The following is a 17,345-nucleotide window of genomic DNA, read 5'->3' as shown; positions in this document are numbered from 1 at the left end:
CAAAAAAAAAACTTAAATTTTACATAGCAACATTGAAAGTACCCTATAAGTACCCCTCTGACAATTATATTTGTAATAGCTCTGAGGATGCGTAAATTAATAGTTCAGGCATAGCGGTAGTAGGTGTAAGAAGAAAAAAGAAACAGAAAATATTTAAGATCATTCATAGTTAAGCTTATGTAAATATGTTTATCTAGGTGAGTGATTATTCTATTATATACATACATATACGTACAACAGCCTTTCCAACGTCCGACCATCTCACCAGGCGCCTGCTGATACCGATCGGGAGAATGACATGTAAGTGCTCTTAATTTTCCTTTTCTCTTAAATAAGTATTGATAGACTTTTCACTCATATGTCAGAAGCAAAAGAGTAGCTTGATTACAAACCACCGCATTGGCAAACCAGCGTGTGGTGAGCGCAGCATTATTTTCCATTGCTTTTGTATACATATTTTCACTGATCAACTTAATCCAGCTACTCTCCTGCGATTTTTATTTTTTTATATATCGAAACTCATATGTTTAGTACTTCACCTAACGAATTGCATTTATCTAAATATTTTTTTTGCTATACTAATATTCATATATGTAAAATGTGTATATATATATATGTATATACTTATATCTACACATAGCTATAAATATCTACATATGTACGCATAGTTTTATGCGACCGAATAGGGTGACCAGATTTATTATTCGTAAAATTTTGGTTGCTAAATGAATTAATATTTTTTTTTTATTGATAATTGTTATTAGGATAATTTATTCATAACTGAGGATTGATTTCCTTGCAGTTATGGTTGGCGATAAATTAGTTGTAATTATTATTATAAATAAATTTACTGAACTGTAGCTTGTGAAATGAAAGCATGAGTTAAATTTTCTTAGTCGTGAGATGACCTAACCCATAGACTTGAAGGTATGGTTGGGATGGCGATGCATAAAGTATCTCTTCATGGTTGGGCAGGGAAGAGTAGGGGAGGGCAGCGTTGATCAAGGGGGATCCTCTCCGTTTGCGTCTGTCTGCTAAGTTTAAGGGATCTGGGTTATCCTTACTCGATATCTTTGAAAGTTGTTGACATAGACATCTTGTAACAACCCAAGAAATCTTTCGGGAATCTTTATACCGTTAATAACATTTGGGTTCAGGACTTCCTTGAGGATTGCGGTCAATGCATCTGCATCGTGTTCCGGTAATGAGACATAAAACCTTCGGTAGCCTTGATGTGGTTCCTCAAGGCATCGAGGCCTATCCCCTTCCCTAAAAATGATTTGGTTCCTAAATACATTGATCGGAGCTTCCACGTGTGGTATAAGCTCAGAATTGTCCTGATCAGCAGAATGCATTGTAGCTTGTGTGGCAGTGTCAATTTCGGGCTCTATGTTAGGATTAGCATTTGTTGCGGGATCTTGATCTGAAACGGATGGGGGCTGAGCAACAACTGAATCGGTCAACGCGTTGACTTCAGTTTTGAGGCGAGAGGGAGCATCGTCAACCAAGTTCGATTTTCCTGGTTTGTAGATTAGTTCGCTATTGTACTCCTCAATCCTTGCTTTCCATCGTTTTAGCTTGGCATTGTAGTTCCTGCAACTCAGGGAAAACGTTAATGGCTGATGGTCGGTGTATATTCTAATCTTTTTGGCACCATATAGATAGGAGCGCAGATTGTCGAGTGCCCAAACTATAGCGAGGAGCTCCTTCTCGTTGGTGGCGTAATTTTCTTCGCATTTGTTCAAGGATCGCGAAATGTAGGCTATAGGTTTGTCCTCGCCAATCGTTCCTTGTGAGAGGACTGCCCCAATGGCATAGTTCGAGGCATCGGTTGTGAGGTTAAATGGTTTGGCGAAATCAAGAAACGCCAGGACATCCGCAGATACCAATAGTTGTTTTAACTCATGGAAGGCCTCTAGGGCACTGCGGTCTAAATCAATAGCTACTTTCCTAGATGCGTTAGCTTTTACTTGAGCATTTTCGCCGCGCGTAAGATTGGTCAATGGCTTTGCGACCTTGGCATAGTCCCTAATGAATTTCCTGTAGTATGAGGTCATACCCAAGAAACTCTTCAAGTCTTTCAAATTTTCAGGAGGTGAAATAAGCTTTATAGCTTCCACCTTTTTCGGGTCAGCGCGTACTCCATCGGGAGTAATTATGTAGCCAAGGAATTCAACTTCCTTTTCGAAGAAACACGTCTTTTCTAGATTTACCTTCAGATTCGCTTCTAGGAGTGTTGCGAAGACTTTCTCCACGTTATCAAGGTGTTCTTTTGCGTCCCTACCGAATACTATTATGTCGTCAATGTAGACGTAACATATTTTCCCGATGTACTTTTTCAGGACATCGTCTATCATTCTCTGGAATATGGCAGGCGCATTTTTCAGACCGAACGGCAAGCGAAGGAATTCATATTTGCCGTTCATCGTGGAGAAGGCAGTCTTCGGGATGTCAGAATCCTTCATTGGAATTTGGTGGAATCCGGAGGTCAAATCAATCGTTGTATAAAAGTCGGCTTTGCCAAGGCTACATAACGTTGCGTTTATATCAGGGATGGGATAGGTGTCAGCTATCGTAACAGCGTTCAGCCGCTTATAGTCGACCACCATGCGATACTGTTTCTCCCCATTTGGTTTCGGTTTTTTCGGCACCACCCAAATCGGGGAATTGTAAGGACTTTTGGATGGCCGTATTACCCCTTCATCAAGCAGCTCATTTATTTGTCTATCTACTTCTTCTCTCATGCATACTAGATAGGTTCAGGAGTGGTTGTCCGTATTTCGGCTCGGACACTTGTGTCTACAAGTTCGTTACCGTTAAGGGGAAGGAAAAGGTCCGAATATTTTTCCAATAATTGGTCTACCTGTTGTCTAGTGTCGTCAGAGACATCTTTACCCATGGAATAATTAACCTGGTCAGAAACTTTGGCCTTTAAGGGCAAGTTAAAGTCATTGACTTTAAGGTGATTGTTTTTCCTGTCAACAATGGCTCCTAACATCCTTAACGTATCATCGCCAATAATGCCGGCGAAGGATTTAAGTCCTGGCAGGACGAAGAACACTATTTTAGAAGGGAATCCTATATCTTTAAAAAATCTTAATCCTATTTTTTTGTTAATCTGTACCTGCCCCCCGGCAGAATTCACATTAAATACCTCATCTACAGGGTCACCTCCAGTCGCAACCGATTCACTTATAAAATTTTTATTTGCACCTGTGTCAATAAGGAAGTCTAGGATGCGACCGTCAGGGAGCGTGTACTCTAGGTATGGTACGCTAGATGGCCCTCTGAAAGAAAATCCCCTTCTTCTTGACTTCCTGCCTCATCTTCGGTTTTAGTATCGTCATCGGTAGTGCCGGTGGTGGAATGGAAGAGCCTCTGCTGTTTCCTTGGAAAGTTCTCCGAACTTGCCGCCCGTTTAAAAGGATTAGGGCGATTCATATAATTCACGGTTCGTGATTGGGTAGAGCCGTCGACCTCCATTTTTTCGACGGGGGGTGTTTTAACTGGATTAGTTGATGGAGAGCGATTATTTCCTGAAAAACGTTGGTTATTGCCATACTGTGGCTTGCGATCCTGTTGACGCCAGGTGGGTCGTGGAGGGACCGCCGGTGGTTTAGCTTCGAAAGAATGTCTAGCTTCATTTATATTATTAATAGGGACAACTACGCGGTTGTTACTCTGGTTGGAATGTAGTGAAAAATTTCGATAGTTGACGTTCTGAAGTTCCAAGCAAGCCGAATAGGCCTCAGGGAGAGTCTTGGGGCGTTGGACAAGGAGCATTCTGGAAAGCTCCCCATTTAGCCCACGAATGAAGACGTCAAGCGCTCTATTTCTGTAAGTGTCCACAAGAACCCTTACAGTTTCGTCCGTGTAGGACTCGGTCTTTAATTTATTAATTATCAATGAGAATTGATGGTTTACTTTAGCATAAAACTCATCAATTCTAGAACCTCTCTGCTGCAGTTGATGCAGCTGATGTTCTAGGGTGCGGATATCACGCCTGTCCGCGTAATGCAATGAGAGACACTCCTTTATCTTTGGCCAATTGTTGTCAAAGATATTGTAAGAAACCAAGGCAGAATCTGCCGCACCACGCACTTTTTGACGAATGTGCTGCAATATGGCGCGGTAAAGGGGTTTCCCTTTCACTACAGCAAAATCCGAAAGGATTGTTTCCACGGAATGTACCCAGGACACGTAGTGTACCGGGCTTCCATCAAAAATCTGAAGTTCCTTGACACAATCAGGCAGACGACTTATGTCGCGTAAGTCCGCCTCGGTTACGGGGGCTTGTGCCACCACTTCTTCCACCTCGTTGGATTGAGGTGGTGTGTTGAGTGTATTTCTGGCACTATCAATTTCCATGACGCGCCTTTCCAGCGTCTTCATCTTCTCTAGCAGGGCATGGACGGCCCCGGTTAGGTTGGTCACATTGGTTCTGAGTTCCTCCATCTGTAAATAATCAAAAAATGTTGCGTGTCTAGATTATACTTACAAGAACACAAGGTTCATTATTTAGTAGTTCACTTAGTTCACTTAGATCTTTGAATTTCCCTCTTAGGCTTTTTTGCCTTTTTTTCCACTTAGGCCTTTTTGCCTTTTTTTCTTTCTACACTTTTTGGCTCAAGGCCTCTTTTCTTTAAGCTTTTTGTTGCTTTTTTAAAAAAAAAAAATTTTATATTTAGGGTTTTCACTTTTTGGCTCAAGGCTCTTTTACACTTGGACTAAAGAATCCTTTTTTTGCTTTTTTCCACTTTTTCTTGCACACGTTCCGAGTCCCTGCTCGGGCGCCAGTTAATGAGTGTCACCTTTTAACACTCAAAAAAATAAGTTAGTTGGGCCAACGCGCCCAATAGTTCTAACTACGAGTTACAAAATCTACAACACAAATTTTGGAATCTAACACAGTTTATTCTATTTACTTAATTACAATTAGAATTCTTAATCTAAACCGTAGCGTTACCGTCCCGAACTCGACTGCCTGCTTTGTGTCCGCTGCTTCCCTTTATAGCCAATGTCCAGCAGCGGCGTACCTGTTGCATAATTGTTGTCTGTGAATAAGTTCGTCCGTTAGTTCCCACACTTGCATTATGGGTTGATGCTATTTCACAAGTATGCGAAATAGTATTATGCTGACGATGCGTCTGGAGTAATGCAGTAGCATACGTATTAATCGCTGGTACTAACCATGGCCTTGACTTTGGGTGTTAGGTTGCCGTGCGCCGTGAGAATGTAATTGTGCTGACTTAGCGGCACGTGTAGTGGGCAACAGTGGGAGCGCCGCAGCGAGTTAACTCTGGGGAGTGTTAACTTATATATGTATAATAAAATTTTCTGTTGGTAAATGGTTCTATGCATTTTTTGAATGAGTAGATGTTTTTTCAGTGTTTCATTGTAGAATTAAAAATTAACGATATATCGAGTTTTCGTCTCTTAAATATCGAAAGTATCGAATGCGGCGAATATCGATACTTTTGCCGCTCTACTTTCCACCACAAGTTTAAAAGTGAAACTTAATTTTTTTGTAATAAGGTAGTGTTTCTTTATAATTTCTTTAATTTTGTTTTACAATTCGTTTATTCGGCATCTGCCGGTTATGGCCGGTTCTTAGCCGATTCTTTTAACTTTTTTCCGCATTTCATTCCATGTTATTTATTTGTTACTCTTTTAATTCGTTTAAAATGTGTTCTGCTTCGTTTTGATTAATTGAATTAATCGCTGAATTCCTAAATCCTTCGGGCTCGTTTCAACAAACGCATAGAACCATTTATCAACAGAAAATTTTATTATATACGTATGTATGAGGTAGGGAGTTTCATCCGGATTTTTGAACTATCCGGATAAACCGAATATTCGAATATCCGAAAAACTAAACGAAAAATCCGGATATGCCCGACGCTAAGATAATATTCGGATTTTCCTTAGGTGTCCATTTTTTCCTGCGGCCACTCTTTTATGGCCAGTTTTTATTTTATCAAAACGTTATTTTCATTTCCCAATACCAGGCGCTCATTCATGTGAAGAAACAAGTTTTCTATTACCTTGTTTATACCTACGCAAAAACCGCATTAACAAAAGACCGACTTGATTCAACACATATTTCTTTCAAACGTTTATTCCTCAGTCTTTATAGCGCACTCGATGAAACCGTGTTCAGAAATAAACAAAATCTGTTGGTTTTATTTGACATTTGTTTAATAATAAATTTGCGCGGCGGACCGAAATGGAAGCGAAGAGTAAAACAAATTTATTATAACATTAATTCCAATTAAATGAATTAGGCGTTTATACTTGCTTCCTAACCGATGTGAGAAATAAAAAACCGATTTGAAAACAAATTCGAGTCAATACACTTTTCAATTTCAACCCGTATTGAAATTTTGTGTATGCATCCGTTTTAATTACAGCGAGTTGGGTAAATGTGCTTTATGTGTCGGTATAAACAAGGTATATTTCTACGCACAAAATGTTTTGTATAAATTTTTAAATTTCCAACATTCTACTTTGTGTATTTCAAAGTCTCCTAGAAACGAATCAAAAAGTTCTACAAACAAATTTATGCGTATTGAAAACAGAGCTGGGTAAATGCAATTACATTACAATTACAATTACATTCCTCAGTAATTGTAATCAGGATTCAATTCCTTTATTTCACGGCAAAGGAATCGATTACTTTCTCAATTCCTTGAAGTAATTTCAAATGGAATTGTTTTTTTCTTTAATTCCATTACAAGGAATTTCATATTGTGATTGGAATAAATTACGTGCTAGTAATGTAATTTTTTTTATTTCAATTCTTTTGAAAGGAATTGAAAATGTAATTTTTTTTCCAATTCCTTTGAAAGGAATTGAAAATGTAATTGATTTTTTTCGAATTTCATTCCTCAAAGTAATTTAAAAAGTAATCGAAAAATTTATCAAAAAAAATGTTTTTACTGTTGAATTGCAATAGCTTTGTTAAATTTCTTGGTTGCGAACTGCATTGAATAAACAACTTATACCTAAGTAGTATTACTAATTGGACTTTAAGAAAACAGAATAGCTTAAACTGTAGCTGTTCAGTTTATAGGGTAACGGTTAAATTTTCTAGATCCTACCGCGAACGCGCTTCGCGGCAGATGAGACCCATAAATGTCAAAGCAGGCATAATCCGGCCGGACTTTTGCTGCCTTGAGCACTGGTGTTCTCTTGGACTAATCCCTGCGTATCTATAAAAATGCACTGACTTAATTGTGTATATTATGGTACCCTTAATTCTACCCAAAAGGGCGTACCTTCTGGAGCCTTTGAAGTACTCTTACTGGTATCCTGCGTTACAAATGAGGATAAAGTCCGCTGGAATTACGAGCCCTGTTAGACTGGAGATCCTACCTCCTAGGAGTTTGATAAACAAATGTCATTGCTATGGCTCAATTTTGATGATAACACGATAACGACGCTAAAATTACAAAAAAAATGCTGAGAGACGTAAAGTAAATTTTAAGTACTATGTTACGGATCTGTATAACGTGTTTTTAGGTTAAGTCATTTAGTCAAGTTATTTTCATTTTAAGTCTTCATTGCGAATGAAAAAAATGCAAACTTTAACATGGTCATACGGTCATTGACGATATGGCGTATGAGTAACATTATTTCCTGCTAGTATTTCATACAAAAAATTATTGCACTTTCACTTAACCCTTGCAAACTTGTATTTATCCATCGATTTTCATCGTTAGTAGTGCTTTAAGCCGCAAAACCAGCAGATATTGGCTAGTCTATACCAATATATATTTTGAAAGGCGTTTTTTTCTGTTCGCAATGCTCGAGAAAGGCCGTACCGATTTTTTTGAAATTTCGGAATCTACTGCAGACTTTCCAAGGATGGTTATAGGCTAAAAAAAGTTTCGATATAGAAAGGGGCGTGGCACCTCCCATACAAACCGAATTTTTCAAACTACATATATTTGTGGTAGAGGACTAGAACTGGGTATGGGGATAAATTTCATACTCATGGAGAAAAATTTGCATGGTTGGAGAATGGGGCGTGGCACCTCCCATATAAACCGAACTTTTCGTATTGCATATCTCTGGAAGTGTTCATGGTAGACTGTAAGCCTTTTTAAAACTCGTTAGTTTGACACCCACATGTCAACATTTCATTTACTTTATCAATTTAACTGAGTTACAATTTCCAAATAGGTGGCAGCCCCTCTCAAAAATATTTCCAACACTTTAATTTGATACCCATATTGTAATATTTTATTTATTTTATAAAAGTCATTTAGTTAAATTTTCAACAGATGGCAACCCTCCTCAAACATATTTTCGGCAGTAAGCCTTCTTAAAACTCTTTAGTTTGACACCCACATGGCAATATTTCATTTATTTTATCAATTTGACTGAGTTAAAATTTTCAAATAGGTGGCAACCCTCGTCAAAAATACTTCCAACAGTTATCTTTCTTAAACCTCTTTAACTTGATACTTATATTGTAATAATTCATTAATTTTATCAATATAATTGGGTTTAAAAATTTTAAAATAGGTGGCAACCCCCCAAATTTTTGTGATATCATTGGTTCTGGTATTATAACGAATAATAAAAAAAAAAAATTATTCAAATCGGTTCAGCCGTTCTCGGGTTTTGATGACCGTGACATACGAACACAACGTTTTTATATATGTATATCTATTGATATACATAGAAGATGTCCAATGTGTGCTTTCGATTTTAATCTTTGACCACAACAAAAATTCCACATTCTACATTCGTGAATGAGCTTTCAGTTTCTCGATTACTTTTACAATTCCTTTGAGTAATTGAAAAAACTAAAGTACTCTTGGAATTCCAGGTAATGGAATTTAAAAAAAAACAATTACATTTTCAATTCCTTTCAAAGGAATTGGAAAAACAAATTACATTACTAGCACGTAATTTATTCCAATTACATTATGAAATTCCTTGTAATGGAATTGAAAAAAAAAACAATTACATTTGAAATTACTTCAAGGAATTGAAAAAGTAATCGATTCCTTTGCTGTGGGCTGAAGGAATTGATTCCTAATTACAACTCCTTGTAATCTGTAATTGAGAGTAATTTAATTCCTAAAGGAATCATTACGACCCAGCTCTGATTGTAAACTTGCTACTTCATATTTATGAGCGCCTGGTATTGTGAAATGAAAATATCGTTTCGTAAAAAAAAGATATAAAATGGACCGTGAGAGTTTCTTCATGGCATTAAAATATCATGGGCGGAGTAATTGTTCATAGTGAATGCTTTACAAAATTTTCTTGATTTTTTGGATATCCGAAAATACGAATATTAGCCGGTTCTTCATAAATCCGGATATCCGAATAATTGGCGAAACGAATATTAACCGACCATCCAGACTGTATGGATTTTATCCGTGTCAACGGATAATCCGCCTGGATATCCAGATATTCCAATATGCGGATAGTCCCAGCCCTACATACAGTATTTAAATTTTAAAATTTTCACTAATTCTTTATAAAATTATATTTTACTAGCAGACCCCGCGAACTTCGTCCCACCCAAAATTATTTTTTTTTATTGAAACTTTTTGGTCAAACATTTTCACCAACAATTCACGTTTCCGATTTTCATTGGCACATTCATCGGCTAGGATTATGGTTTGGTGGTAATTTGCCGCTTTAAATAAACAAACGAACGTGTTATGTAAGTGAAGAGGTTTTTGAAATTCTCCGATTGTGCACTATTTCATAGCATGATTAATCGCAAAACGAAATAAATTTGAAGAACTTCTTCTCTTCACTCCCTGGCAGCAACGATGATCCGGTATAGTGAATCTATCCTAGAAGCTTTATAGTATAGTTGGTGGTATTTTTAAAATGGGTGCGTTCCATTACATATTTTACGTATTAGCCAAATCGGATCATAAATAAGATTGAGTAATAACTCAGCTCCAGCGCCAACTGGCGGGTTAAATTTTTGAGACTAAACCATCCAGAGACCCTCTCAAACACACAAATTATTTCGTTAAAATCCGGACACCCATTTAGGAGGATTTCACTCTCAAACACACCTACAGAAGGATTATTAATACATTCAAAGATAGCTAAAACCCGGTATGTTTGCAGGAACCACGCCCCTTTTAAAATATCCCAATTTTTCTCCATGAGTACGGGCTTGATTTCATATACATACATACATATTTATATACGAAGCTCCATGAACACTTCCCGAGATACTTAATATGAAAAATTTGGTTTGTATGGGAGATACCATGCCCCCTTTTCCAATAGCTGCAATTTTCCTCCAAGAGTATGCGATTGACTTCATATATCGCAATGCCAAGTTCTAGTATTCTACTCTGAACACTTTCAGTGATATGCAGTAAGAAAAATTCGGTTTGTATGGGAGATGCCACGCTTCCTTTATATATCGAATTTTTTTAGCCTATAGCCATCCTTGTGACATGTGCGGCAGGTGTCCGAAATTTCAAAAAAAATCGGTTCAGCCGTTCTCGTGCTTTGCGAACATAAAAAACGGCTTTCAAAATATATATTAGTATAGATTGTATAATATACGCCATATAAGTCAAACTAAAAAATTTCGAGCAAAACTGACAAAAATTCAACAAATTACAAAAAATTTCATAAAAATTTTCCAGTTTGTAATTTTTAGAAGCCAATTTAATTTTATTATTATTTATTTTATTTATAGCTTTAATTTAAGCTTAATTGGAAGGTTCTATCACCTTTTATTTTTTTTTTTGCCCTTAAAATTTTGCCAAAAACCTGATTTTTTTACACTTTGACCTAGTTTTTCTTAAAATCTGGAGCTGAGGTAACTGTATGTATACTTAGGGACTCGTAGTCAGCACAAAAAGTCTTTCAATTAGCATTTGCCGCAACAAAATGACTGTTGCCTTGTGGAATTGCATTATTTAATATGTATACATATATAAATAACCACGGTGTCCTTGAACCAGATTCAACTGAATCGGTCTGGAACGATGGAATTTCTCATTATACTATTTAAGGGGGGTGTTCCAGTGTTCGAAAATGTGAAGTTCAAAATCATGGCAGGTGCCGATTTCAAAAACGGTAACTTTTCCGATTTTCAGGTAGGTTTTTCGATAAGGTTCTCGATGAATAAGTATATATATTTACATATATACAAGTCGATTGTATATATATTTATACATATATGTGCATATAGTGTGGGGCTGTTTCCCAACGGGCCCGGATTTTTCCTTAAATTTAGTTGGAAGGTAAAAATTATAAAATTTTGTTAAATTTGATTATTTAATAGTCACATAGCTTTTATAAAATCCAATAAATGCGAAAGCGCATGCCTAGATACACATGCAAGTGTGGTAAGGTCATTTCCGTGCAAGTGAAACATAGAACGGTTCCGAAGTCAACACGTGTTTTCTAAATGTTGTCATCGTAATGACTTTCCCATGGTTCACCAAATATTTTGAGCTCGAAATTGTAGAGCGACCTTCATAGACATTCGAGGTTATCTACAACAGGGGAAATTCAGAAATCAATAGAATACGAGTTTCTTGCATACAGTCCATCTGAGCTTAAAGGAACGCATTTGACTAATCCAATAAAAACTATTTTACGCATTCACTTGATCCGTACAACAGTATAGCAAAACAAATTCTGCCTTTAGACGAAGTTTTTGTATAAAAAAAGACATTCTCCATGAAAATACTTGGTATATGGTTTATATTATAAGTGAAAAAAACTAACTAATAAAAGAACACCCAAAAAATAATAAGTATTTATAGTTAATTTTTTTGAAGCCAGATGAAAGTAGGCCGTTAGTAGTGGACCAAAAGTTGACTATTGTATTGTTGACTACGAAATTCCCCCCAGGCCATACATGCTTATACATATCGAGCCCTAACCGCCAAAATAACGTAAGCGACTTTCTTTTTAAATTATTATTTTTTTTATTCAGAAATGCATCTGAATGCTCAAGGAATATTTCTGGAACAAAAAGAAAATTTTGAGAAAATGTCGTTTACGTTATTTTAGCGTTTCGAGCTCGATATTTAAAAAAATACTCATATACAGTCTTATTTATACTATACTTAAATGCGAAATATCGGCTGAAAATCGAAAAAGTTACCGTTTTTGAAAGCGGCACTTGCCATGATTTTGAACTTTACGTATTCCATCTCGGTAACACCCCTCCAAAATTGTCTAATCGGAAATTCCATCGTTCCAGACCGATTGAGTTGAATCTGGTTCAAGGACACCGTGTGACATCAATAATTTTATAGTGTTTCTAATGCGAAATTGACAGAGTTGCAATTGTGACTAAAAATAAAATTTTACAAAATGTATTCTGCACTCTAGGTAAGTCATTTAATGATTTAAAATTAAATAGTCTAAATTCCCCGCGAAAGGCAGCCATTTTCCGATTCCCCGCAACGAGAAAAACTCCCCGCAAGTTGGCATCGCTGCTTCAGTTATTCACAAGCTCTTCGAGGGCACCAGTCTTCAGTCCAAATGTAGTTTATCACCACTTTGTAGTTCAGTGCAATTGAAAATAACTTTTATTCACATAAAGTATATATGGATGTTTATATTATATGTTGGAAATACTTACGAATCAGGTATATTTACATATTTGCGGTAGCCGTTACACGAACGCACGGGTGAAATATTCGTGTAAACAAAGTTGCTAAAATGTTTAGATACATATTTTATATTTATCGCTCATAAATATTACCAAAATCCAATCTAGCCTACAAACCCACCTAACGGAAAAAAACCTACCCGTTTTGGTAGGATAAGCCTATGTGTGGCAACACTGGTAATCATTAAAAATTTACTGCTTCTGCTATTTTTCAGTAATCAGTAAAAGTGTACCGCTTACTGATATTTTATTCAGTAATCAGTTAAAGTTTATGAATGATGATTCTACTTCTGATTACGAGGCTGGCATAAAAACCTTGTTAACTCTGGTTCCCAAATAAATGAAATTCTCTATTTTTTCGAAATTACAACTCCATCCAGTGACGTCAGTGCCAACGCGCGAATGCGCTGACCGATTTTTTGACAACAGAAGACACCTCGTTGACCACCAGACCCATTCGCTTTACTTCCATATCCAGCTTGGAAAACGCAGGGGAAGACTATACTATACTTTAGTATAATTGCACTAGTTATTTGTGCTTTTGTTTTGAATACAATGCTTAATATGTATCAGGAGCTCTTTAGTAGTATCCCGATAGTAAAAAAACTTTGTTGAAAAATAAGAAAAACTCCAATTCCTAAGGATGTATTAATGCTGAGGAAAATAGGCTTACACTTGTTACACAGTTTAATATGATTTCCTTTAAAAACCATATGTTAATACGTATAAATTATTAATTTTTTCATATTCATGCAGGTTCTGGTTGCCGAGGGTCTTGGCAAGTATTGTGACTCTGAGTTTGTAGGTCAAGCAACTCGAGAAATACAGGAAGCTCTAGATATGACGCCGGAGGAGATGAATATAGCCGCTCGTGAACTATTATCTAAGGAGCGAAGTTCTAGACTTCAAGCACATGATCAATCATCTTCACAAAATATTGCTGAACAACAACAACATCAGCGGTAACGAACCTTATGGATATTAAAACAACCAGTGGAAAAAACTATAATACGATTAACAGTTACGAAAGACAGAAAGATCCTACAAAAATGTCTGAAAGTTCGAAAACTGGTGAAAGTGTCATTGGCAATTAACAATGATTCTTTTAATTATTCATAGCATCCGACAAACGACCGAAGTTGTACCACTTACATTCTTAATTTACTCATAGAAAAAAATGCTCGTATGATTTATTTATCTCTTTCGAACATATGCATATCGGCGCTTGACATGCAATACCTCATATCCACCAAATGCCTTGTATGAGGTGGGACAGAAAAACATTTACTTTGGTTACCCTGTTTCAATCCCTCCCTACTTCACAAATTTAATGGTGAATAATTAAAGTATTTATTAAGTTCAGTTAGAAAACCATTCAAAAGCTCTGAGCAAAATAAGTTTGTTTGCTTATTTGTGAAATTTTCGGACTATCTTATACCGGGGACAGACATCTGGTATTTCTTCATAGCATTTCAAAAACACCATATGTATGTCACCAAATATTATAATATTCTTCAAAATACTACGTGAGCAACCTAATATTTTTTGAAGAAAGACTAAACCTTTCCGAAGGTTATAATTTTGTGGTATTCTCATTGTGAATGGGCATTTCGCACTGAACATACACAAAAATAACAGATGTCAGCTGCTTATCTATCAAAAAATTATTGAAATTTTCATGCGATTGAAGCCAAAAGTTTACGCCGGAAATTTTGATGCAATATATAGCAATTTTTGCATTTTTATGTTTATCTGTTGTTCTTCAGAAACATATGATTTGACACTGAAATACTAGGTTAATGTCTGTCACTATGGTAGTGTTTTACATTTCACAATAAAAATTTACCAGAATGCAAATACAAGACCCGGTATTACACTCAGAAGAAGGTGTAGTTATAGTTACCAAGATTTGGTTATAGTGACCAAGTGGCATAGTTTGATATGGCGAAATAAATATCTAGTTCACGAAACTCTGCAATTTACTTGAGACTTCTAGTTGGGACAAATGTATATTCGTTAATAACTACAAAACGACTACCTTGAGTGGACAATATTGTTAGTTGAATAAAATCATTGTTGAGCAAATATAAACAATGCTTTGGTTGATACTAGTTTTCAATTAATTTTGTGAACTTGCTGTAGACTTGAATCAGCTAACCGTTTATTATTGGAAAAAAGTTTCAGTTTAACACAAATACAAATTTACTCGATGGTTGTGTTTGGTTTCTTCTTTTATTTGCATATATTAAGCATAAAAAATACATACATATTTACATAAATAGTTACTAGCGTAAATAATACATATGTATATGGTGGTAAGCATTTCCTAAAAAGAAACGATGAAACAGGAACAGTCGTGCGAAAACCCTGGTCAATATCTGCTGGAAGTGCTGCTTTAAGTATACTGCTTTGCTTTTTCCTTGGCTAAATAGATACTTTCAACTTATAATTCACATAAATTATATATCCACTAAGAAACCCCGGTTGGCATCAAACTTTATATTTTTAAATAATTTAATGCGCACACCGAAACAACTCGCGGAGATGGCAAAACTGAAACTGAGACAAACAAACCTGGGCATGTCACACGATTGAGAGAATACAAAGGTTGCGCCGATCTCGACCGCTATTCCTCTCTTAACGAATTTGACAGAATCGTTGTTTGCATGACGTCACACTGGTGCAACTTGTTTACATTTTCCTTGCGACATTTTTTCTTCTTCTTCCATTCTTGCTCACGTTTTGGCATTTCTCTCTCGCAATTGCACCAGTGTGACGTCACACAAAAGTTATTCTCAAAAATCCTCTCTGATCGGCGCAATCTTGTATTCTATCATTCTTGGGCATGTCATAGCACACACTTTTCTTTCTCTACCTAGCGCAGTGATCGACATGCCATAGCTTACTGAGCGCTCTGTAACCACACGCATGTTTCACCCATATACGAACAGCGGTAGCGGAGCAATGATTTCCACGCACACAGTCTCATTCATTGAATCGTTTTTATGCAATGGTCAGCATACTAACGCATTCAAACGATGCAATAAGTGGGACTGTGTGCATTGCTTCGCTGGCGCTCTTCATGTGCTCAGAGAGCGCTAATCATTATTTAGGGGTGGCTCACAAGAATGAGTATGTTCCGCTCTCAAACCAAATCGCGGTTGCCTCAACTAAGATTTGGTAACTATGACTAAACCATGTGTTGAAATGTATTAGCAGAGCTTAATGACATCCTTTTATGAACCATACGTTAAGTTGAATGGAATTTGTAGAAATATGCTTCAAAAAAACATTTATTAGTATTTACCAAACCCTTCAACTAAATTAACGATTTGGTACAACCTAGATGAATATTAGAAGCTTTAATATATTTAGTTATTATTACCAACCCATGGTAATAATGCCCAATCCTTGGTCACAGTTCCCAAATATTGTCAAAATTCGAGAACTAAATATCTTAAGTTGTCGAAACTAATCCTTTTTATCAGTGTACTCGTGGTATTGCATTTGGCGGACATAAGGCACTGCCCACCAAGCGCCGATATGTAATCACTAATCAAAATAAGGAACACAGATTTGGTGAGCTATTAAGGCCTTAGAATAGCACTTCAACGATATATTGTTGGAAAATTGCGAAAGGACTTTATGCACATAAAAGATTAATTTAGTTATATATTATGTGCTCACATGTACATACATAAGTATAGCAGTACGGGATATTCAATTCGTAACTTAATTTATGGAAATTGTTAACTAAATAAAATTTTTATAAATGAAAACTTTTAACATATACATATGTACATAAACATGCACACATGAAGCTGTAGCACCTTTGGTAAGGAAAAAAGGAAAGGAAAGGGAAAAAAAGAGGGCACTGCATCCTGGCACTGAAATTTTGCCGTAAAATGTACACACGTATGTATGTGCTTATGTACATTAATGGATCCAGTGAATAAAATATAAATTAAAGCGCACCGTTGTATATATACCTACTTATAATTATAATTAAAAATCGAAAAACTCTTCACTAAACGTACATAAGTACATATGTATATGTATACATATGTGGAGTCAGGTATGAATGACTTATATACATATATGTACAATATAGTTAGTTAGCCAAACCACATGACCTTATGATATATGTATATGTTCTGCAGTGTATCAATTATATATGTAGATTAGGGTGATCCAAAATAAGTAACCTAACGAATTTGTGGCCTTAAAATGACCTTTTTACTGAGAAGAAAATTTTCCCATTTGGAAAAAATTTTACTCTAATTTTAAGAGGTGTCGATGGGCATTTGAAATTCTCCATGTAAATCACATGTAAAAAATTTGTTTTAATTAAAAATTTGGTAACTATTGAACCGTTTGAGATAAAAAAAAATTCTAGGCATATACTTGTAGGGCATTAAATTCTCTAAAAAATTACCCTGAAGGTTGTCTTAAAGCATAAACAGACGACAGCGTTGATCCGGATCAACTCGGGAATTAACTGCAGTTGATCCAGATTAAGTCCGTGTTAGTCCGGATCAACGCTGCCGTCTGTTTAAGCTTTTAGAGACTATTATAATAATAGTCTTAAGACTATTAAATATGTTAATGATATTTATTGCTGATCGAAGTATAGCGTTGATACAAAATTGTGATCGAATTTTGAGAAAAGACGAAGAAGAAAATCAATTTATTTTACAGGCAGCGCAATTACATCGCC

The 17,345-nt window shown here is 36.1% G+C and overlaps 1 protein-coding gene across 1 annotated transcript in view; it reads left to right on the top strand.

The window, feature by feature from the left end:
* Ca-alpha1D (Ca[2+]-channel protein alpha[[1]] subunit D) overlaps window positions 1–14,600 on the top strand; it is a 435,534-nt gene extending 420,934 nt beyond the window's left edge. Inside the window, exon 25 of the mRNA XM_017627184.1 lies at window positions 13,385–14,600. The gene's annotated coding sequence lies outside the window, so the exon portion shown is untranslated. The remainder of the gene's footprint in view (window positions 1–13,384) is intronic.
* Window positions 14,601–17,345: the final 2,745 nt, after the last annotated feature.

This window comes from Rhagoletis zephyria, unplaced genomic scaffold (assembly GCF_001687245.7).
Source record: "Rhagoletis zephyria isolate East Lansing unplaced genomic scaffold, Rhagoletis_zephyria_1.1 Rzeph_scaffold_00070, whole genome shotgun sequence".
Classification (NCBI taxonomy): Eukaryota; Metazoa; Arthropoda; class Insecta; order Diptera; family Tephritidae; genus Rhagoletis; species Rhagoletis zephyria.
Note: the sequence above shows the minus strand (reverse complement) of the source record. Positions and strands in the feature narration are given on the sequence as shown.